Source organism: Myotis lucifugus, unplaced genomic scaffold (assembly GCF_000147115.1).
Source record: "Myotis lucifugus unplaced genomic scaffold, Myoluc2.0 scaffold_64, whole genome shotgun sequence".
Taxonomy (NCBI): domain Eukaryota; kingdom Metazoa; phylum Chordata; class Mammalia; order Chiroptera; family Vespertilionidae; genus Myotis; species Myotis lucifugus.
The window spans coordinates 2,999,403-3,023,612 of NW_005871112.1; the positions used below are offsets into that span (position 1 = coordinate 2,999,403).

General features: G+C 38.4%; 1 protein-coding gene and 1 pseudogene across 1 annotated transcript in view; one reads left to right on the forward strand and one right to left on the reverse strand.

Annotated features, from left to right (window-relative positions):
- GPC6 (glypican 6) overlaps positions 1-24,210 on the reverse strand; it is a 1,085,256-nt gene that overhangs the window by 1,031,727 nt on the left and 29,319 nt on the right. The window lies entirely within an intron of this gene.
- LOC111826263 lies at positions 19,301-20,268 on the forward strand (annotated as a pseudogene).

The window sequence follows — 24,210 nt, forward strand, 5'->3', positions numbered from 1 at the left end:
TGGAATATGAAAACCTCTGAAACTAAACAGCTTATTCTAGATCATTTAAAAATGCATCTTATTAAGAGGGAGTTTTATAAATTTTACTTAAAATCTAAATTGCTGAAGCTTAATGACAGTTTAATAGAAAGCAAAAGCATCAAAACATTCCTTAAGAGCATGTCTCCAGGATGATATTCATCTGCTATTACTAAGGAATTTTCCCACAAGAATATTTGAACAAAATTCAAATTTTAAAATTAAAAAATATTATTTTCTTAAAAATGGATTGTTTATAAGTAAGAAGAAAGTTTTAAACCATTATCAAATAGTCCTTTCAAGATACCCTTTAATGAACTGTGCAAATGATCAAACATATGGATATCATTTTCCTTGTACTACATATGGGTAAAAGTTACAGGAAATATCATTAGTGAAATGTGTTGCAGACTTGATTACACCTCCAACCATTTGAAAAACAGTTTGATGTGTTTTATAAATGCAATATGTGCCACATTCCTAATTATTACTCAATTCCACATCTCCTCTCTCATATCTTTTGAATATGTTGAAGTGATGATAATGTTTCTCAAGATGAAAAGGAGGCATGCTCAGTGACAGATGAATCACAAGGCCTTTCCTTACATACTGGCTGTTTTAATGGTAAGAAAAGAGCTGGGAAAGCTGCTGGCCAACCTCCTGGGTGAGGACAGACACCAGACGGGAGTTCTTCTGGGAGGTCCAGCCTCACCCCTGAACCAGCCTTCTACACTCTGGGGAGTGAAGACCGCTGCCTTCTATGTCACTGGCTCACTTTTGATACAAGTAGTCTTCTGGGATTATTTTACATTCTTATTGTTGACTTTTATTATCTAGACATTATTACTAAGTTGCAATTCAATTTCTCACTAGGTCTTGTATATGGTATCACTAAACACTAGAGCATCAGAAAGGAAGGAAGGAGGGAGAGAGGGAGGGAGGGAAGAAGGGAGGGAGGGAGGATAAAAGTGGTTTCACCACTACCCAAGTGCTCAGAAGGCTAGGAAAGAAGGCCTTCTCCCAGTGGTTCTCAACCTTCCTAATGCCACAACCCTTTAATACAGTTCCTCATATTGTGGTGACCCCCAACCATAAAATTATTTTCGTTGCTACTTCATAACTGTAATGTTGCTACTGCTATGAATCGTAATGTAAATATCTGATATGCAGGATGTATTTAGGCGACCCCTGTGAATGGGTCGTTCAACCCCCAAAGGGGTCGCGACCCACATGTTGAGAACCGCTGCTTAGGTGATTCCCTCAGGACATAAGAATTCCTGATCTCTTCTATATCCCGTCCCTACAGGAGAGCAACAGTTGGACCACTGTTTCATGAACTGCATGAAATGCCAAACCTTTTTAAATAGTTTTAGAATTACCAAGACACAAACTATAGGATAGGGGTATTTCAGTCACAGCCTGTCCAATTTAGAAGAGAAAAAATTATTTACATGAGTTGTCTTTGAATCATGAATAGCATCTGAAGACGAGGCCTTCAAGGTCCCAATACCCTCTGAGCTTTTCTCTACCTCAGATTGTGTTGAGACTGCCTCTCTGAGTTCCTACAATCACTGACTGAAGATGGCCTTTTGTTCCTACATTTTTAGGGTCATACCTACCTGCACACTTGCTGGAACTCCAGAAACACTTCTCTGGTCAAGTCTTCTGCTCACAGGCTTCTTCTCTCTCCAGGCTGCCTACTTCTGGTCTCTTCAAATATACCTGTTGTCTCCTAAATTTAATAATCTCTGCCTCTCATGAAGCTTTAATTTATACAGCACACATTTATATTGATAATGGCTAAATAAGCTATACTTCAATAATGTTTTTAAATGTCCTCAAAAGCAGTAATTTTCACCCTTTTTGACATGACCTAGAATGACCCATCCTGAACTTTTACTAACTTCTTAATCAGGGTTTTAGGAGATATCATTATTGTTATTTTTCTATTTTCTCTACTTTCCACCACACACACACACACACATACACACACCTGCATACATACATATACATCCCAAAGAACATAATTTCTCTGTTTCAGATGGGAAAACAAATTATACAAAATTACCTTCTGATAACATGGTAAAGTGTGTTAAAGATATAAACAGAATCATCATTTATAGTCTAACTAGAGAAGACTACAGTGTGCAAAAACATTCCATAGCTTATGAAATTATTTCCTAGAGCATCATCCCTCAATCCCTCCCTCCGTGAGGCGACTACCTCAATCCTCCCTTGCAGCTGTGGGCGGCTGCTTGAATCACTCCATCTCAGCCATGGGCGGCTGCCTGGATCCCTCCATCTCAGCCATGGACGGCTGCCTGGATCCCTCCATTGCTGCCGCGGGGGCGAGGTGGGGGGGCTGCCTAGATCCCTCCCTCACGGCCATGGTGGCTGCCTCAATCCAGCAGCTGCAGCCTCGGCTTCATCCCAGAAGGACGTCCGGAAGGATGTCCTGTCTAATTAGCATATTATGCTTTTATTATTATAGATTGCCAAACTAAGACTACAGTGTGCAAAAATATTCCATAGCTTATGAAATTATTTCCTAGAGCATCATCCAGATACAACAAGGTTGTGGCTTCAATCTGTGGCACAGACAAGAATCAATCAATGAATCAATAAAAAGTAAAACAACAAATTAATATCTCTCTCTCTCTCTCTCTCTCTCTAAGAAAAAAAATCAATAATTAAAAAAAAAGCTTTTCCCCCCTCTGCCTCAAAACTTCTATAGCTGCTATTCCCTCTGACTGGAAGTTCCCCTCCAACTTTATCTTTATTGATTTTTTTTAAATCTTCATTGTCAAAACTATTACATATGTCCCCTTTTTCCCCCATTGACCTCTTCTAGCCCTCACCTGCTCCTGGCCTTCACCACCATATTGTCTGTGTCCATGGGTTATGCATATATGCATACAAGTTCTTTGGTTGATCTCTTACCACCTACCCACCCTCCCCCACCTTCCCTCTGAGGTTCCACAGTCTGTTCCATGCTTCTATGTCTCTGGATCTATTTTGTTCATCAATTCCTACTTGAACCTTCACTCAGCCCAGACTTTACTTCCTAAGGAGGTCTTTCCACACTTCCCAGACCAGATAAAAACCCTGATACAGGTACTACACTATCCTATACTTCCCAGAGGCAGCATTATTGCAGTTTATACTAGTGCATCAATTGATTATAATTTTATTTATCTAAACCTTAACCTCCGCTAGGCTCTGTTTTTTTCCACATTTTATCTCCAGCACTTGCCATGGAGTAGGCATTCACTATTTGTACACCAAATGGAGTGAATGTCATTATATGGTTATATGTTAAAATAGTTAGGAGATTTATGTATTTTCTATGTGGTTCTTGGAAAAATTTGAGGTTAGAAAAGTGTTAATTACACAAATGCATTATATAACGGTTTCCCAGCAATCTGACAAATACGTGAAATACAAGGGCACATATCTCCTATTACCGACATCATTGCAAGTGAATAAAGAGAATGTCAAATGACTACAATGTACATACTAAAGAATTTCATTTGTTGAGACATTTCTGCTCATTAATCCTGATAAAACTATTAAATATTCTCTGTAGCTCAGACAAAGCAGCTAACTACTGGTATAAATCTTCATAAGTCTCTAAAAGGACGTAAAGGACATAATAAACCCTATTTGTAAGACATACACATGATTTGAGGTTGGCTTAGTTTGGGTGTCCAATTAAAATTATTGCTAAACTGCACTGCGGCTGTGCCCTGAGGGACTTACTTCTGGGAGACCACTCAATGGCCCTGCTGTTCTCTTCCGCTGTAAAAGTATACCCTTTTAGACATAAAATCAGGCTCACTTGCTTTAAGAAAAAAAAGCACTAAACTATATGTTTACATTTGTCATCTGCAAAGAACCTAAACTTGTTCATTACAAACGCACAAACAAAGCTAGTGAACTAACAACATCAATGCAAAAAAGCGTCGCCCTCAGAGAATATGAGCATTAATGTACAGTTGTCAATCTTGATCAACCATTTCTTAAATTATCTACTGTGTGAGTCTTCTGAAAGAAATCTGAAATTGCGGGTGGGCCTTCTGCAACCTATTTGCTGAGCTAGGCACTTCCTCCAATTAGTTTATGAGATTTAAGGATACCAATTAAATATTAATCAAAGGAAAGGAAGTATCAGGGAGTGAATAAATGTAATAACAGCATCCATATTTGTCCACATATATTAAGATATATGTGTATATATATACACGTGTGTGTGTGTGTGTGTGTGTGTATATCAAGTAAAATGTGTTTTAAAGTTTTGTATTACTTGCAGTTTGAAATTTTCCACCCTATTGATTTCTATTCCATTATCACATGCAGTTGAACAAAGACCACACATCTATTTCTCACATTCACTAAACTGGCTACCTCTCCCTTCCAGTTTACTATTTTCTTTGGTTCTTTGCAAATAATGAAAATTAATATTCCACTTATCATATCAATTCCTATCTATATATGCATTCCCCCTTTGACACAGTAATCTCACTTCTAGGGATCTATTCTGAGACATATCTCCATGATTTTAAAACAATGTATGCAGATTATTTATAAAAACAAATCCTGTCAGTCATTCTGTAGCAATGCTTATATTTATTAGTATCTGTTAACTCCCTCACAAATTACTGATAGCAGCTGATACTCGCTCAATTCCAGCAGATTAACCCATCTCTTATTTTCTTGACAAAACTGAGGCCATTGGTGTGAGCTTTCCCAACATTTTGTTTCCTTCCATCCCAATATCTCACACTCTTCTGTTTTAGCTTTTTTCCTAACACACACACACACACACACACACACACACACACACACACACACGATAAGGTTAGAAAAAAATAGGCAGTGCTAAATCCTTTTTGTACCATGGTATGTCATCAATTCAGATGTTTACAATTTAAGAATTACCAAAAGAATTAAGTAGAATTTTAAGTGATTAGCTTTGTGAAAGGAGAAATGAGGATGGTGGCAAACAATTTTTCTGAGTAAAATATTTGACTCTTTAAATTATGTTATAACTTTAAAATAAAAATATTCCTTCTGTTTGGCAAAAACTAATCTCCCTAGTTGGACTGTTCTCCTTATATTTAAGGAAAGCGTCCACAGAGAAAATTGACAGAAAACTATTTTTTCACTATAGCACATTGGTAGATCTGCTGAGATGGGACAGAGGGACTCATAACCACCACTGGTCCTTTTCTTCCAACACACACCTGCTTTCTTCTCCATAGATTCTAAAAGTCTCAAGAGGATATCAGAATCTGGGAGTGAAGGATGAGTGTGTTTTGTTGGAAATTTTCCCCCAAAGGATTCTGACAGATTCCCCTGAGTTACGAACTTTTACCCTATACTGAGGAAAATTTCCACAGAAAGTTCATGAATTTGTCTCCTCAGCTCAAAGGAAAAAGGTGGCCCTGTTCCAAGTAGGTATTTTTGTTTCTTTCAGTCTCTTCCTCAAAAAATAAAAATAAAAATAAAAAATTCTGACCATTCTATAAAAACAATGTAAAAATATTTCTTCATTTGATTGTACATTGATTCCACTTAATAACAGCTTAAACTTTTTCAGAGGCTATAAAAAATTTCTAGTAAATGTTCAATTCAAAAAACAACTTTGTAGTATTATCACTTACCCATTTCACTCAGGGTGACTATTTTAGTACACATATTGAAGTATAAACATGAGAGGCTCTACTGGCCTTACATGCCTCACCTTTCTACCTTTCCATTCCAGTCCCAACCTAAGAGAAACATGGACTCTTTAAACCCCACACTGTGGTTACCACTTCCAGGCAACATGTAGAAACTCACACAGGAAATTCAGAATCAGATCCACTGTGATGAACAAAAGAGCTCATTTGCTGGTATGTACTAAGCTAGCACTTAAAGGAAAATCGCTTCCACCAAGTGAAAATCATTGGGTTGCTTGCACTTTCAAATGCAAGTGTAAACCTGAGGGAAAGAGGAGAACAATGGTCATGCAGAAGAACACAAGAACCTGCAGGGTGAGCGGAGGCTCGGGACAGAATGAGACCATGACAAGGACCACTAATGCCCTGCTCTGTGTTTTTTGAAGGGCGGCATTCCTACAACCTCACCTACTACACTTCCTGGAGTAACTACTATACAAAAGGGTCAACATTTTGACCCACTAATAGGAGCAACCTTGAAGAATGATGACTGAGAAACCGCATAGGGAGTCCCAAAGAAATGACATCTAATCACTCCCCGTTTTGTGGTGGGAAGAGAACAACAAATAAGAAATACTCTGCGTGAAGAACTGAACATGGGTAACTTTGTAGGAACGAGATAGCAGAGCAGATAAATTTACTGAGCCAACCACATAGAAAATCACATTAATCAACAAGAGTTAGCAGATTTCTTATCATTCCTTCTGAACAGTTAGGCTGCTTCCTTTTTTATACCTGAAACTTATGTTGAAAATAAACTTTTCATTCATTGTTGAAAGCCTGACCTATGGTTTGACAGCTCACACTTCAATGTTTAGGTATGAAGGTTGTACTAGGGGCTTAAGATGGCTTTCACTATTAGATACCCACAGGAAAAGAAAAAAAAGTAGACTGTTTTTTAACACATGAATATGAACAATCCCTTATAGTATGAAATTTTGAGAAGCACTTTGCAATTCCTTTTTTTTTAGTCCTCAACCAAGGAAATGTTTTATTGATTTTTAGAGAGAAAGAAAGGGATGGGGGAGTGTAGAGGGCCGCCTGGGAGGCACCTAGGCATTTTCTTATAATTATTGTCAGCTGAACTCAGCATAGGCAGAGCCATGCCCTGGAAACATGCTTCCCCAATAAGGCTGGACATATTAATCAGGCAGGGACGAAACTAGATATGTAAATCTAGGCCTTTAAAATAAACCTGCTGTGTAGCTCAGCCGCTTTTGCCGCCTCTCCATCAGAGAGGATGGCGCCCACCTGGCCCCAGCTTAAAATCTATTTCTGCATCTTGGTCTTTCTTTAATTTCTTAATCCCCAGCTCCTCCGCTCAAGAACCTGTCGTTTTCCCGTGCGGGTCGCGGGAAACAGAAACAGCTCACCACAGGGGAGAGAGACAGAGAGCGTGAGAGAGATATTAATCGGTTACCTCCCTCATGTACCCTGATCAAGAATTGAATCTGAAACCTTTTGGTTTACAGGACAACACTCCGAACAACTGAGCTACCCAGCTAGGGCACAATTCCTAACTTTTTTTTTAAGTTTAGGAGTATCCTAATGGCATTGGTATCAATAAATAAATGCAGAATGAATACAATATTCTCTTTTTGTTTGTTTTTGGTCTACATACTGAACACAGAATTTTCTAAATCTATAGTTTCAAAATAGCTGCATGTTGTAGTTTTTCACTTAAAGTGCTTTCTGGGCAAACTAATCTCAGTAGTTAGAGTATTGACATTTAACACTGAGCAAATAATCTAAATATTTTGGGTTATTTTTTATATGTTTTAATAATTGCTTTCAATTAGAAAGGAACATTTATTCTCCTTTCAAAATTTCAACCTATTTTCCAGACAAGCATCATGCTAGCTTTCTATGCTGTCTTCCTTTCCACATAGTAAGAGAGAAAGTGATGTGGTATATTTTGAAGGCCAAACCCTGGTTCAAATCCTGTTCTCACTACTTACCAGCTGTATGACCTTAGGCAGATTACTCAGCCTTCCTGGAGTCCTTACTGTAAAATGAAAGTGTGAACATCTGCCTTAGAGAATTTGCTGGGCACATATGTAGACCACCCTTTGCCGGCATTTCCTTACTGGGCCTAGCTGGGTTTTGGTAGTTACTGAGTGTGCTACACCATGATAATCATTCATCACAATATGAAAACCCCAGACTTCGAGATATATATATATATATTATGTACACAGACAGATACATCATATTCAAAAGCAACATATCTATGTCTGATGCAAAAATTCCAAAAAAAAAGAGAAGTTGGGGGATAAACAATATATAATGTGAGACGTCAACATCCTTCACTTTGTTTACTTTGCATCTTTCTAAAAACTCTCAAAGCCTTGTTGACCAGTTATATTATTTGGCCCTGGTTTAAAAAAAAAAAGAAAATTAACTGTGGGTAGCCCTAGCTGACACTGCTCAATGGTTTGAACATCAGCCTGCACACCATATAATCATGAGTTTGATTCTGATCATGGGAATATATCTGCGCTGCAGGTCCAATCCCTGCCCCAGGACAGGGCATGTGTGGGAGGCAAGCAATCTCTGTGTCTCTGTCACATCAATGTTTCTCTCTCTCTCCCCTCCCCCCGCCCACACATAGCCTGCCCTTCCACTCTTTATTACAAAACAAAACAAAAAAAAAATGGAAAAATATCCCCATTCCTTAGGTGAGGATTAAATTTTTTTTTAAAAAATGTGGGTAAAAAACATCTACAAAAAGGGGAAAGTCAAATGCATACAGAGAATAGTATGTTTGCAAAGTTAAGATCCCTTAGAGAATTAACATAGGTCTATGCCTCTTTTTGGCATCAGGAACAGGAAGTGGGAGACTTTCTTTACACTTTCTAGGAGAAATTTTTGTTCTGATCCTCCCACAAGTGAGCCTGAGGACAGTGGAGGATGCTAACCTTGTGCAGAACTCTCACTACAGACATGCCTTAGGGGAACCACAGCAAAACCAGGGATCTATTTAATACTGACTGGTACTATCCTCTAAAGCAGGTCCCTGGCGCGTTTCAGACTTAAGCAGGTATCATCATACTACTCAACTCTTGCATCAGGCTAGGCATTTGCCACAATATTGGTACATTCAACCAATTTATGCCTATTGTTGTGAAATTTACACAGATAATTGAAAACCAAACAATCCATTTAAGATGCTATGATAGAACTTTTGAGGTACAAACCTCAAAACAAAAACTGGAATTTAAAGTAAGCCAAGTTTTTATTTCCCTTAATTTCTATGACTGAAGAGATGTAAAGTACCTGAACAAATCCTTTCTACTCCTCCCACATCAGGAAATGGAGTTTTGTCATATTGCTTTTAAAGATAGGAAGAGAGATGAGCTACCCATTGCCCCGCCTTGCCCTATATTTTCAAACAAGACATTGAAAGCTCACACTTTCCTAATTCTTTATACTAAACAGCACTTTTCAAATTATGCATAATAGAATGTCAGTGCCCCTCAAAAGACAATTGGTATTAGTAAAAAGATAGTTCTACAATCAAGTAAATATAGGAAATGATGAAAATAAGGTTAAAGAAGCTATTTTAAGGCCAGATCTCAATGTGTCTTCCATAGGCAAATGGTCACTGTAAATTCCTAGAAGGTGACTAGAGGACAGCTTTACGAATCCCATTGGACAGGTCTTAACAAACTATCTCTTCTTATCTTAAATAATTTCTGAGGAACAACTGCTCCAGATCAGTAGTTCTCAAAGTGTGGTCTCCCAGCCTAGAGCATCAGCACCACCTGGGAACTTGTTCAAGATGCAAAACAGCAGGTTTCTTTCCAAACCTACAGATTCAGCAGCCCTGAGGGTTTGGCCCAGTAATGGATATAAAGAAGATCTTCAGGTATTTCCCTTTTTTTCTCTCTCTCTTTATAGTGACTTTATTTATTTTTATCTTTATTGTTGAACGTATTAGAGATTTCCCTCTTTTTACCCCCAATTGACCTTCTTCCTCCCACTCCTGCCCCATCTAAGGCCTTCAGCACACTGCTGCCTGTGTCCATAGGTAATGCATATATGCATACAAGTTCTTTCGTTAATCCCTTCCCTCCTTTCCCTCTGAGAACTGTCAGTCTGTTCCACACTTCCATGTCTCTGGATCTATTTTGTTTGTCAATTTATTTTATTCATTAGATTCCACATATAAATGAGATCATGTGATACTTGTCTTTCTCTGACTGGCTTATTTCCGTTAGCATAATACTCTCCAGGTCCCTCCATGCTGTCTCAGAGGGTAAGAGATCATTCTTTTTCACAGCTGCATAGTATTCCATTGTGTGACTGTACCACAGCTTTTTTTTATCCATTCATCTGCCGATGGACACTTGGGCTGTTTCCAGATCAGAACTATTGTAAATAAAGCAGCTTACAGGTGATTCTGACACACACTGGAGTTTGAGAACCACTGACCCAGCTGAACTATTCTCTGCAAAAGTGAAAGCATGGTTTCTACAATTATCTTGGAAAATCAAGGGTTTTCAAATTAAAGTTGATCTTCAGTAATAGGCAGTTTTTAAGATGTAACATATTTCTTTCCTTTTATATAAATCTACTTTGATTTGAAAAGTACCTACTGCTTTAGAAATTATATAGGATGTTTTTATTCATGTTCTCATTACTGAACTACTTACTATTTACTCTTAGCAAGGCAATATTCCTAATGCTTATTCAAGAAAATAAGTATCTGGTTTTCTCGCATATGAATGAGAATGAAAATTTGTCACTTATTATTACATGATCTAGATTTCCTATGTGACTTTGATAGACATAAATAAAAGCAGTAGTAAAAAGTAATGTGTCAATATGTTTCAAAAGTATTTGTTTATGAAGTATTCAAGTATTAAAATTTATAGCAATAAAATGTTAAATGGAGGGAAAACTAGTTTTCAATGGGCATAGAGTGAAATCTGCAAGATAAAAAATGTCTACAGGTTTGCACACAATGTAAATATACATAACACAACTGAAAAGTACATTTAAAAACACTTAAGATGATAAATTTAATGTTATGTGATAACCACAATTAAAAATAAAACTAATTTTTTAAATATGTGTTTTTCTTCAGCTCATATGGTGAAACTGAACCACTGCAACATTTTTAACTGTTAGAAACATTATTACACTATCAATATGCTCTACCCAAGAACTATGGTATTGAAGGAAAAGTATTTTAATTCATTGGGACATAATATACAATTATTTTCAAAATAAGAAGTTTGATTTAAAAGTGAAGAGCACAACATTGAGGGTCCAAACTCTGATTTTATGTTAGAAAAGCAAACTTTAAAAGCCTTAATATGAATAAAAGAAACATTCCATGGTCTAAATTTATTCCATAAACTTCCACTGAGTTCTAGGCACTGAGTTTGCCAATTGCTAGGGAAACAAAGACAATAGATATATTATTCCTGCCCTTAGCAAACTTATAATGCATTGGAAAGATGCAGAGATTTGAAGATGGCAGCATAGGTAAACGCCTGTACTCGCTGCCTCTCACAACCACATCAAAATTACAACTAAAATACAGAACAACCATCATTCAGAACTGCTAGAAAGCTGGCTGAATGGAAGTCCTACAACTAGAGAAGTCAAGAAGAAAGCGCAATAAGACTGGTAGGAGGTGCGGAGTGAGAACAGGCTGGTACGACACCCATGTGTGCCGCATTTTTAATCAGGATGGAGATCATCTCTGTGGAGGCCGCCCAGTGGAGCAAGGGGTCCCAGCCCCACACCAGACTCCAAGTGGCCCAGGATCCCAGAGCTGGGAAAAGAAGTAAGAACCAGAGGCTTTAAAAACCAGTGCAGATTTGGGCTCAGTGAGACAGAGGCTGCTGAGACCCACCTGTTCCTCTTAAAAGGTCAGCACCACGAACTGAAGTTACAAGGTCCTGCTTCCTCTGAGATCCAGTGCCAGGGCAAGGCTCTGGGGAACACAGACACATAGAAGGCGGAACTGGATTGTCTGGCATCAGGGCAGGAACTCGGGGGTGGCTTTCTCCCAGACAAAGGTGCTCCCAGGGATCATTGTTCTTATGCTGAGTCCTCCCTGGTCCAAGAGCTGATAGGCAGCTATTTCTGTTTGCTCTGCAATGGTGATTCCCTAAAACCCCACCTCATCCAATTTACAACCCCACCTCAGCTGTGTGCAACAGCTTTTGCATATGAATGGCTTGTTCTTGCTCAGGCTAAAATCTCTCAAACAAGCTGCAGCCCCAAACCTATCAATAAAAGACCCAGCCCACCACCAGCCTGCCTTGCTTCACAGCTGGGTCTCTTCTGGGCACTTCCAAACCCTATACAAAGAGGAGGAATCTGCAGATCTCTCTGTAGCTCCTGCTGGGTGGCCCCAGGCAGTGGATGACTTTGTACCTCCCTGGAGACCCAAGAGCTAGTGTACCCAGTGATCAGTGTCAGACCATACCAGATTACAACTCTACACATCCATAAGCGACACACTCAAAGGGCAGACTCAGTGAGCACCAAAGCCCCACTAAAGCAATTCCTGCTCCACGGGGTGTCTCCTATACAGCATCTCTCCCACTGTAGTTGCAGCTGGTCCCCACAGCCAATTGACCTGGAGGTCAATTCCTCCCAGTGACACCAACAGCAATCAAGTCTCAACTACAACAAGACTGTGCTCACAGCCCACAGAGGGATGTAGTAAAGCTCCCAGCTCAGGTGACTGAGGAGCCTGAGCCACTGGGCCCTATGGAACACCTACTACACAAGGCCACTCTACCAACTCAAGAAAACATAGCAGCTCTACCCAATACATAGAAACAAACACGGAGAAGCAGCCAAAATGCAGAGACAAAGAAACATGTCAGAAATGGAAGAAAGCAAACTACTGGATATAGAGTTCAAAACCATAGTTATAAGGTTATTCAAGAATCTTCTAGAAACCTCCCAAAAAAATGGAAAAGGACCAGTCAGAAATTAAGCATACACTGACTGAAATAAAGGATAATATACAGGGATTCAACAGTAGAGTAGAGGATTCTGAGAATCAAATCAATGATTTGAAATATGAGGAAGCATAAAAACACCCAACCAGAAGAGCAAAAAGAAAAAAAGAATCCAAAAATAATAATCTCAACAATAAAGACTAGAAAAAAAAAGATACTTAAAAAATATTCACAAAAAATTCCCCAAATAAACCCCACACAGTTGAATAGTTACTCTTCTAAAGAAATGGTGAAAGACAATAATAAATTTGAATGCTTGTCAATATATGCTTTCACAGTATAGCTAAAAATAATTTTTCAGATTCTAGGAATCTCTGAACATTTCAAGATCAAACTCAGGCTGGGATTTGAGAAATTGGGTTATAATAAAGACACCTTGGTTTGGTCTGAATAAACAAGATTTTTGAGAAGCGAAAGCATTTATTATAAGCTTTTAATGCCTCCCATTTAATCTCACATTTCTCTTACCAGCATTCACCATTTCTGTTTGTATAGTGCCTGACAGTTTATAAAGCACTTTCCTTGGCTTTACTGCACTTGATCCTTACAACTCTTAATTAGGTTGGCAGATATTATCTCCATCATTTTATAGATAAGATGCTGAAACAGAGGGAGATGGAGGGACTCCCTAATAGTGGCCAGGCTATTACCTACAGAACCAGCACTAAAACACAGGCCCTATTTCTCACTACCCTAGTTTATTTGTGAGTTCCTTCTCTCATGGTAAATTTATGAGGCAACCTTTGCAAAGTAGCATAATTTAACCAATAATTGACAAAACAAATCATGTCCTTATGAGTTGGTCCAGGGCTACAGGAGATGTCATGGGGAGAGGTTTTTGAGGAAACATCTCCCCCTCTCAAGTTCTCTTCTCTCCGGCCACAGAGCCATGTTACAATACCACTCCTGGTATATGGGTGAGTATTTTAGAAACACTGATTAATATCTTTATTGCCTTTAAAAATGTTGAAGTGAGGGATGTTAATAATATGAAGCAGAATATAAGGGAATACAATATAAATCCTTCCTTGCAAGCCACCTAAAAAATTAGCAGGGAAAAAAAGGGGGGGGGGTGTAGCTGGAAAGAAATAAGGAACACCTGCCCAAAATGTCCCCAAGTGGACACTGGGCTATTAATTATGGTAGAATCCCTGCCCAGAGATTGAGGCTTTCACCAGGCCTCTGGCCCCAGGTACTCACAAAGGAAGGGATGAAGAGCTGGTAGCAAGCCATCTCCTACTGGCTCCATGGATGCTGTCCAGCCCTGAGCTCCATGAGCTCCCCATCCCCACTCTGCAGACTCCTCTTCAGAGGAGTCTTAACACCGAAGTATTTCTGTGGCCACAGAGCCCTTCAAGAGATTCTCATCCTGTGACAGCCCCTCCCATAATCAACCCCGCACACACACACACACACACACACACACACACACACACACAGGATTGTTTTCTAAGTTCAAGTCTAAAGTGTAAAGGTCATCAATAAAATTGCTGGTGAAAAGGCCAAAGCTTCAGGCATTTTGTAAGTTGTATGTTCCTGACAAACCTCGGGGTAAAAAGGTCTCTTACATCAAATGTAAAAAGAACCCTAGTTAGTGACTTTGACTTGTTCACAACCCAAAATGAGGAAGCTTAAGCACAGAGTTCATTCAGTCTGAAGCCGGGGAGAACCTTGACAATATACTTCCTCATCTTTCCTCAGCTGGGGCTCCAGGGCCATCCTTAGTTCTTGCTTGGCTAAAAGGTAAATGTTTTCATCTTGGTCATTACAAGTAAACCAAAGTACTTAAAAATTTTCCTAGCTTTTGCAGGATGGATTGTGTCCCCTAGCCTCCTACCCCCAACCCCCCTCCTCCCCCCCCAAAAAAAAAGCTCATATGTTGAAGCTCTAACCCCTAGTACCTCAGACTGTGACTACATTTGGAGATAGGACCTTTAAAGAAGTGATTAAGTTAAAATGAGGCCAGTAGGGAGGGACCTGATCCAATGACTGGATACCCAAAGACACCAGGGATACATGGCACACAAAAAAACAAAACACAAGACAATGTGAGTGAGAACACAGCGAGAAGGTGGGCATCTACAAAGTCAAGGAGAGAGGCCTTAGAACAGCGGTTCTCAACCTGTGGGTCACGACCTCTTTGGGGGTCGAACAACCCTTTCACAGCGGTCGCCTAAGACCATCGGAAAACACATATATAATTACATATTGTTTTTGTGATTAATCACTATGCTTTAATTATGTTCAATTTGTAACAATGAAAATACATCCTGCCTATCAGATATTTACATTACGATTCATAACAGTAGCAAAATTACAGTTATGAAGTAGCAACGAAAATAATTTTATGGTTGGGGGTCACCACAACATGAGGAACTGTATTAAAGGGTCGCGGCATTAGGAAGGTTGAGAACCACTGCCTTAGAAGAAACTGAACCTGCCCACACCTTGATCTTGGACTTCCAGCCTCCGGATCTGTGAGAAAATATTTCTGTTGCTTACACAACCCAGTCCATGGTTTTGTTATGGCAGTGCTAGCTAACTAATATAATACACTAACTGACTCCTGTGCTTCATTTATATCATGTTTGAGGTCTGTTGATTTCTCCTTTGCTACCTAGTCAGTGTTCTAAAGAATGAAGCTCTTCTCATTTTTATGCCTCATAAAACTGAGCAATGTTTAAAACAAAAGGCTCCTTTTATACATGTTGCGAACGTGCACATACTAGGATCAATGACAAAAGAAACATTTCATATACCCAATTAAGGTCTTAAATGAAACAGTTTTAGAAAAATAACCATTAAGAACTTGAAAACAGTCTTCCACCTGAAGAGATGAAAAGAGTTTCAACGTAACACTGCATCTGTTTGCAACATGTCAGAATTGGCAGACAGGTTAGTCTATAATCAGAAGAGGTTTTCAGTTCTGAAACAGGACTTGTAATATTCCTCAGTATTTTGCCTGATTAAGTGCTTAAATTCACAAGGCCTGAACAATCAAAATTTTTGAATATGTGAGCTCCCGATTAACTTCCCAGGTATCTAACCCAAACCCTCACTAATTCCCTTAGTCATTATACAGCCTGAGATAAGACTCTACATTGTGATACAATAATATGTTAAAGTACTCTGTAAACACAGAAAATTGTCATATCAAAATTAGAATTATGCCGAAACCGGTTTGGCTCAGTGGATAGAGCGTCAGCCTGTGGACTGAAAGGTCCCAGGTTCGATTCCGGTCAAGGGCATATACCTGGGTTGCAGGCACATCCCCAGTAGGAGATGTGCAGGAGGCAGCTGGTCGATGTTTCTCTCTCATCGATGTTTCTAACTCTCTATCTCTCTCCCTTCCTCTCTGTAAAAAATCAATAAAATATATTTTAAAAAAATAATAAATAAATAAATAAAAATAAAAATAAAAATAATAAAATAAAATTAGAATTAGTTGCCTTACAAATATTCATCTCCATTAACATTTATTCAGGAAATTTCAAAAACGGTAAGTATCTATGTATTTATTAAAGAGACATTTTATACAATAAATTCACATTTATAGAATAAAGCCACAGACCACATGTAAGCAAAAATTTGCCAATAAACTAAGTTGAAATATCCGAGGTCGAGGTCAGGTTCTATGTATTCATAGTTTTCAAAAGAAAATAGTTTTCTTCTAGGGATTTGCTTGTACTATTTTATTTCGGGCTCCTAACAAAATGCCTAGTACATGGTAAGCATTCAATGTGTATAGCTGAATATACGAATGAATATATTCATACTATAAATATTTTAGAATAAAATCTCCATGTGGCATAGAACCATGTCCCCCTTTAGAATTCAATCATCAGAGCACAGACTTCTATATTTTGATACTAAAAGTATTATTTTTATACTTATATTAACAGGGCACATAAGAAAATAATTTTTATCATTTCCAGAATGAATATACCACATTCCCCAAATCATAGCATATTACTCATTTGTTTATGTGGCGCTGCTCATCAACATGAATTCCTTAGAAAAATGGCATAGTTCATGTTTAGTAGATATTGGTTAGATGAATGAATAAATGCCTACGTGAATAATTTTTACCAACTACCTCAAATTTTCAAAGTTCTTAAACAGAAGCTGTATGAGGACTTTACTCATTCCCCTTGGAAAAAAGAGGAAATCAGTCTCTTGATCTTAAAGGAAATATTATGAATAGAAATCTAAAGTACATATAAAACTTTGTGACAAATAGTAAAATCCTGACATTTAAAATACTTTTTTAACTTTTAGGCAAATGAATTCTATCAGCTTAGCAGCAAGGGATTCTATGAGTCTGTTGTTAGATATGAAATATTACTCATGGGTTATATAATCAACTTTTCTTAATATCACTCTAAAAGTGCAATTCTGTTTACCTAGATACGATTCAGACCATATTTTTGAAAAATGAATTGGCCTAAATTTCAGAGAGAACTACATGTTTTTTCCTCGCCACAGAGACAATTTGCCTTCCTAGGGTACAGTTCATTCACATTGGCTTTACAAGTTGTATTTCAGGTCATAGCTTTGTGGGTAGAGCATTTTGCCAGTTCCTTAAGCACTGCCTATCTTTCCTCTGTCCTTACGTTTTAATGGGAATAAAACCTACCACCTGTCTTTTTCTGGATAATCAGGTCACAGCTTTCCAAACTCTAACAAAAGAAGCATAATTCTGTTTCTGCAGCTTATTAACACAAATGTTCCTAAACTGCTGATATCTAACATGGAAATAAAGTTGGATAAGTGTATGGGTATGCACAGGCATTGAAGATCTGGATTCTGCGGTCCACTGTCTATTCAGGAATTCTCAGCTGTTGTCAGTGATAAAATAGATGAATATTTATAACCTCATTTACAGAATCATTCACAGACATTATATCCAAATAAGACCAGAATAGATTGTTGGAGCTCCACTGTGATAACTTACATTAATTATTTAAGAATCTTCACAACCTGAGTTGTTGTATTTCACCAATCCATGTTTTGGAAAACTTATAAACACTATGATCCCATTCTAATCACAACATTCAAATGTTTTCATACATATATATACACATATATGTATATATCGAGACAATAAATCACCTCATTCTTCAATTACCTCTTAAAATTCACTGCTTAAAATCATTCACATTCACTGTTCTATAAATTATTTCTCAAATTGCTGGAATTTTTTAAAAGGGAATTTCAAAGGTAATATAAATTCATATATTATGGATAAATGCCCACCCAGTTTTAATATTCTTTATCTTATTCATTTGATAAATGTATCACTTAAAGACAACTACATGTTCTCAAAGCTGAGTTATTAAAATTACAGATTAACTATAATTATTGTATCACTCTAGTCACACTTTCAAATTCAAAACTAAGATGCTCCAAAGTGGCCTGGTTTATATTATCCAGTTTACCTCATTACCATCTGAAGAGTTGAGTTACTATTAATTTCTTTAATATAACTAAAAAAATAATCCTATCTTGATAATCAATAAGTTATTGTAATCCTGTCAGTACAAAATAAATTTTATTTCAGAATTTATAAAACTTAAGAAGGAATGTCTTTTACTTAGTCATATTAAACACAAGTAACTAAAAGATTCAATTATTGGTCTTCTTTGGTAGTTGGGAAGTCCTGGTTCTTTAATCAGAAAAGCACCACTACTAAATTTTAACAGTTAAGTAAAATTAGTTATTTGCCCACCAGTATTACTAGTCCCAATCCTATATAATATGCTAATTATATGCTGAGGCCACTCAACCACTCACTATGACATGCACTGACCACCAGGGGCAGACCCTCTGACCTATAGGTTAGCTTGCTGCTGGGGTCCAGTTGATCAGGACTGAGCAAGATGGGCTGGACATGCCCTGGAGCCCTCCTCGGGGCTGATCAGGGCCAGCTGGCCAACCTCCCATGTCCCTCCCTGGCCAGCCGGCCCTGATCAGCCCTGATCGGGACTGGACAGGATGGGGCCTGACATGCCCTGGAGCCCTCCCGTGTTCCCTCCCCGGCCCCAATCATGTACTGATGGGGTCCTTCGGCCTGGCCTGCGCCCTGTCACAATCTGGGACCCCTTGGGGGATGTTGGAGAGCTGTTTTCGGCCTGATCCCACAAGCCACTCCCCTCAGAAGGATGCCAGATGCAGGGCTCAGCAGGGCTCACAGCTGGCGAGCACTGCTGCAGCAGTGCGAGCCTCTCCGATCGGGACTGATTGGGCTCGAGCCTGTGGCAGGTGCAGCAGGTAGGAGCTCTGCAGGTGGCGTTGGACTGCGGGTTTCGGCCCAATCCTCACAGGCCACCCCGAGGGACCCCACCCATGCATGAATTTGTGCACCGGGCCTCTAGTTGAACAATAATATATCACTCAGAATACTTACAAGGCAAGGATATTTCATTCATATTTCTTTCCAAAGCATATGATAGTCTATGCAAAATTACCTTTTATATCTAATAATGCGATTCTCAGATTCACTCAAGCTCAAGGAAAAAATGACTAAAGTAAACATTTAAATAACTCATTCGATCTTCCTTAAAAACTCTAACCATGGTCATATTGCTCACTTATGGTGGCCTATTTCCAGTCATATGTTTTACTTTCAAATCTGTGTGTAAGTTACATACACCGCAGCTGGGGAGACCGCCACCTTCCTGGGCCTGCCCGAGCAGCCACCTCCGAGATGCTGCTGCTGGTCCACAGGCACCCAGCACGGTGCCACAGGCCACCCAGGACCCTGTCCAAGCCCTCCTGCTTCTGGAGGAAACAGCGAGTCTTCTCAGAGGTCAGTCTGTTCAACAAGTGGGATCCCAGGGCCGTCTGTGTGTTCAGCAAAGAGAGCTTGCAGTGACCTCCCGAAGGACAGCTCCATCTCCATTCTGGGTTCTGATGATGCCACCACCTGGGACATTGTGGTGCTGAGGCACACAGGTAATGGGGCTCCTGCTTGACACACTGTGATGGAACCAACCCCAAAGCTGAGGTCCCCTTGATCATGAACTCCATAAAATCCTTTCTGACCACGCTCAGTGTGGAAGGCTGGAAGTGTCCCTGCTTGGCGGCTTCAGTGAGGATGGACAGTTGTCACAAAAACTTACTCATCAACTTCTTAGTGAATTGGACAGACAAGATGATGACATTCACTTAGTGATATTATGTGTGACAGAATTAAATGACCGGGAAGAAAATAAAAACCACTTTCCAATAATTTATGGAATTGCTGTCAACATGAAAACTGCAGAGATTTGCAGAGCCTCCTTCCAAGATCGGGTCTGGAGGAGGAGCTGCGAGCTGCACCAGCTTTAACAGGAGGACCAAGGATTCGCGTTTATACTGCAAAGACAGGACAACTACAACCATATATAGGACTGTATTCCTCGATGCCATTTCCACATATGGATTTTGGGTTGCAGCAAGATAAGCAAACACTAGAGAACATCCCACTTCACCTCTGGCTGAGCCCACCCCAACACCACCACTTTACTGAACATATTAGATCTACCTTAATGTATTTTTAAAAAACTATCTCTAACAAACACACTATTTCTTGCACAGAAAGCTCTACTCTACAACAAAAAAAAGAAGATGGCTTATGAAAAAATATCTCTTTTCCAGGAAGCTGAAAATGGGAATTACAAAATAATGCAACCTTAAAAAAAAGTGTTTACATACACTCTGAAGCTATATGTGATATACATCAAGCCTCCATTTTATCAACTGTTTTAGGAATTATCTAGATTATCAGTTTTATATCAAAGATTTCTGAATGCTTTTACCTTAAGCCCTAGCTGTTTCAGGAAGAGAAAGTTATTATGTGGTGTTTTCCAGATCATACTTGTAGGAGATGTCAATCAAGACAGGGAGACAAACAGATTTTTGATCATTAAATCAATTTTAAGTAACTTAATTGATTTAAAAATTGAGTGGAACCAAAGATAATGTAGAGAGATTCAAGGTCAACACTTGAGTATAACTGTTTTCTCCTAGCTCTAACGTGTCCTGTGGAGACGCTTCTGTTCAAATAACACTCCAGGCCTCTCTTGCCCCCTGACTACCTAGGGAAGGAGGGACTATTTTCAGAACAAGTGGATGATGGAGAAGCAATCAAGCTTGCAAAACACACTCTCCCTTTTTTGTTGAATGAATTTGCTTTCTGTTTGCTTTTTGCCCAAAGGAAAAACAGTAGAGGCCTCTGGCTGTCCAGATGTGCCATTAACTACGGGTGCAAGTCTATTAAATCCGGCTGGGAATTGGCAGCAACCTCTTTTGACCTGAGATCTAAATGCAGATCTACATTGGCTTTAATCTCCATTTGTTACTTTAATCTCCATTTATCTGTCTTCTCTATACTGTTTCTCATTTGGTCTCAAATTCTGGAAGCAAAGGAAAAGGAGTGTTAGTGTTGACTCTCTAAAATCACCCAAAATATATAATATATAAGACACAGGAGAGTGGGGGAGATATATACTGGGATTTTACTCCCTTTTGAAGGAAATAAACACAAAAATAAAGCTTAGAAGATAACAAATATAAAAATATATGGACTGGGAAAGGCAGAAAGAGGTTCTAGATAAGAGATTCTGAAAGGACTTCAGTGGGAAGTTTAAGTAGACCCTGAAGGTGCTTTGCATTTAAAAAGCAATTTACAGAGAAGAGGGAGGGGAAAACATTCCAGGTCTACAGAAATAAGATGATTTTTAATTCTTTGTTAAGTAGGGAAAAGAAACAATTACACTGCTTTACAATGCATACTATCTAATCTCCAGATGTAAAGGTGATCTACATATCTATAAAGATACACATATACTATTATGCATACATATATTCACTTGTGTAAACCCTCAGGAAAAGCTCTGGTGGGAAACATTAAGTGAGTAGAAGAAGCATGAGATCATGGGTGGCTGTGGGGTCTTTTAACATTTACTCATACCTCTGGTGTTAGAATATGTACAACACACAGTGGGCATGTGTTCATGTACTAGTTATTTAATGGGGAAAAAGGAGAGAAAAGGAAGAAGCAGAAGGGAGGCAGGGAGGGGAAATTGCAATGAGAAACATATGACAATAGAATTACACAAGCCTTAATTCACTTCTTTATTCAGATGCTACTGTAGGACTGTAAAATGTCAATGGGACATTTTTATGACAATCAATATTCATTATATTGATAAATACAAAAGCAGAAATCAATACTCAAATTTTCAACTGATAGAATGAGAAATAAATGTCATGCTCTTTTCTAAAATTACAGGCTTTATATGTCTGTCTTAATAAATCAAAAGTTAATTTTATTGTCTTTTCACCAATAGAACCCTGGTTAAATCAATACTGCACTAGATTATTTCCTAATCTGTGACATTCCTCCAATTATTCATCAAGCACACAATCACTCAGAAAAGAATATTGCTAACAAAAAGCAGCTTCTCTCTAGGGTAGAATATGTAGTTCCAAACCTATCTACAACCCACTCCTTGTCTCTTTTAGTGATTAAAAAAAAAATGAACTTATCCCATACATTTTGTAGATTTAATAATCTACTCTGTCTCAACTAAATTAGATTATGACTGTTATAAGTGCTCCCCAAAAGGACATTAGAAGGAGAAAGAAAAGAGGCTCCAACCTTGACAAAGAGTTCAAGGCAGGCTTCCTGGGGACATGAAGCTTGGGATAACCTGTGAAGGATGCACCAGAGGTCATTGGTTGAAGGGCAGGCATGCAGAGATGAGAGCAGGTGGGTCTGACTTCAGGGAATCTGACTTCTGGTCAGTGTGCTAGGAGTGGAGACGACTACACAATGAGGGGATTACAATTCATGTTAAGCAATTACATCTTCTTTCTACATGCAGGGGAAGATATTGCAGTGCTTGAACCAGAGAAGTATCATTTTGAAAAGACTTTTCTGGCTTCAATTAGCCAATCCCACCCATGCAACTTCTTGGATGCAGGTAGCTTCCAAATAAGACTCACTTGGCTGAAGCAAATGGCATGGACACCCAGATAACCAAAATGCTTAGAGGGGCGCTCCACTGTTCTCAGTCACTCAGAATTGGTCTTTATATAGCCAGAAATGCTGTATCCACCACCTCATTCCCACCACACTCCTGGCATGGGCAGAAACCATCCTGGCCTGTTCATTTTTATATACCCAGGCACCTAAAGTATTGTCTGGCATATTGTAGGTTTCCTCATTGCCTGAAGACCCTAATATTCAGATTTTCATATTCTAAATGAAGATTATCTAAGATTGGTCTCTATACTTCTACTTTTGTCCATAGGAACTGGGCAGAGATTTTAATAGATATGAACCTGCAACTGTATGGGCAGAACAAGTCATGGGCAAATGGCATTAGAGACTACCTTCTATGAACTACAAAATGACTTTCCAAGGGATTTTCAGTGTATGTTCAACAACATAGGAATGCATTATTCAAATAATCCTCTCTTGATGCTTTTGTCTATATGAATGTATATAGCCCACTCTAAAACACCTTTTATGATGCATAAAATGTTAAAATAGAGCCCTGAAATACTATGCAAATATAGATCATTTATTTTTAGGTCAAAATGAATACAATCTAAGTTAAGGGGCTAGTTACTAAGGTTACAAAGAATGAGTGAATAAATAAAACAGTATTTTAGTCAGTCTTATCAACAAGAACAACAACAAAAAAAAACATGCTTAACACCATGTATTTATTTCTACCCTGAGAGCTATAACAGCACATTTTTCCCCCAAGAGCCACATGTCTACTAATCTAAGTACATTTATTCTTTTTTTCTTTTTCATCTGTTATGTAAAAACCCTGTCCCTCAATGTACACATATGTAAAAATCCTTGTCCCAATAAGCTGATAAAAATTTAGGTGTACAATCGAATAAGTTGTTAATTTGGCCACATCATATCTGCCTTTAAAAAAAAAAAGCACAGGGTATAATATTATAATATGTGGCTTTTTCCAAATTCCAAAGACTGTACAAAATGTTTTGATCCTAAAATTTTGAAATTAGGCATTGGAAAAATTTGCAGTAATCAAAAATAATATTTAATATTCAGGTAGTTCTTTACGATTAGATCATTTAGAAAAAAAATATCAAAGGCAAGGGTATAGAAATTCAAGTTTTTAGCCTGAGAAACAAAAGAATAGCCATACCCTCATATGAATCTTCAAATATATAAAGAGGTTTTTCAAAAGAATTATCAAAATAAAATAGCAGAGGAATAAAACTGGCATGATTACTTTATGAAGAATCAAAGTCTATAGTAAAAAACTCTGCTGAAAACTATAAATGGTTGATCTAAGAGATTAAGTAGAAATTGCAATGCTTTTAATTCCCACATTAGTCCAAGCTTAAATTCCCATTTAGAAGAAAATCACATTTCTTAAAAATTTTCATTCTTAAAATTGAAACAAAATAGTTTGTAACAAGTTTGAATTCATCAGGACCCTACGAAACATCTT